This window comes from Alosa sapidissima, chromosome 22 (assembly GCF_018492685.1).
Source record: "Alosa sapidissima isolate fAloSap1 chromosome 22, fAloSap1.pri, whole genome shotgun sequence".
Classification (NCBI taxonomy): domain Eukaryota; kingdom Metazoa; phylum Chordata; class Actinopteri; order Clupeiformes; family Clupeidae; genus Alosa; species Alosa sapidissima.
The window spans coordinates 23,740,867-23,741,946 of record NC_055978.1 but is presented as its reverse complement, the minus strand read 5'-3'; the positions used below and the strand labels follow the sequence as shown (position 1 = coordinate 23,741,946).

The window sequence follows — 1,080 nt, the reverse complement described above, 5'->3', positions numbered from 1 at the left end:
TGGATTCGGAAACCGCGTCTATTTTTTTCCCCCACCTCAGCCCTCCTCTCTCCCACTCATACTCTCTCTCTCAGTGTCTCTCAGAGAGCTTACGGAACAGAATGTGACGGATTCGAAGTGCCTGTCATACCCAAGGGCTTCCCATCGGAACCTACAGTATAGTCTCTTGCTTTCTCTCTCTCCCAGTGATGAAATATCCTGCTCATCTTTACCCAGGGTCCCACACTGCCACTTACACACTTACGCTCTAACCACCCAGTCAAAACCCAACCAAGTCATCCCCAAGTACTTACTTTCAAATGGAGGTATGGTAGGTGTTTTCAGCACTTCAAGTAGTCTGTCCCCTCTCCTCTTATCCAATTGTGTCACTCTTTACCCCCTTCCTGCCACACTTTTTCCCGCTCTCAATCAGTCTCTGTGTCCCTGTGTCTCTCACGTCTGTCCACACGGCTAGGCAAACGATATCTGTTTTTTTTTCCCCCCCTTGTCTTTTTTTTCCCTCAGAGTTGGAGGGGGACTGTTTTTTTTTTGTTTTTTTTTGTTTTTTTTTTGCAATGAGGGCGTGCTAAAAGCTTGGTTCTCTGACTCGTGATCAGAGGCTCATTACCACAAGGTCACTCCAGGGACGTCCCGCTTGGCAGGGGAGCACCACTCAGAGAGAGAAGAGAGAGAGAGAGAGAGAGAGAGAGAGAGAGAGAGAGAGAGAGAGAGAGAGAGAAGGGAGAGAGACAAGCACAGAGAGAGCGGATGGGGAGAGAGAAGAGAGAGAGAGAGAGAGAGAGAGAGAAAAGGGAGAGAGAGAGAGAGAGAGAGAGAACACTCAATGATGAGGTCTGTGTTGCGCTATAGTAACACCAGAACACAGACACACAGAGTGTGGGGGGTTGGGGAGACAACTGCCAGGGGCAAACTCAAGGCTTCTGAGAGACGGGGGTGTGTCAGATGAAAACCAGGAAGGCACAGCAGGGGGGAAATGCAAGAGGCAGGAGAACAGAACAGAGGGGACACTCTTAGACTATTTCCCCGATCAGACAGACTGGCAGAGCCACTGTGGATCGCTGTGTATTGACAGTTTGAGGC

The 1,080-nt window shown here is 49.8% G+C and overlaps 1 protein-coding gene across 1 annotated transcript in view; it reads right to left on the bottom strand.

The window, feature by feature from the left end:
* Window positions 1-482, bottom strand: part of ptn (pleiotrophin) — a 36,571-nt gene extending 36,089 nt beyond the window's left edge. The window contains exon 1 of the mRNA XM_042079335.1: window positions 294-482. The gene's annotated coding sequence lies outside the window, so the exon portion shown is untranslated. The remainder of the gene's footprint in view (window positions 1-293) is intronic.
* Window positions 483-1,080: the final 598 nt, after the last annotated feature.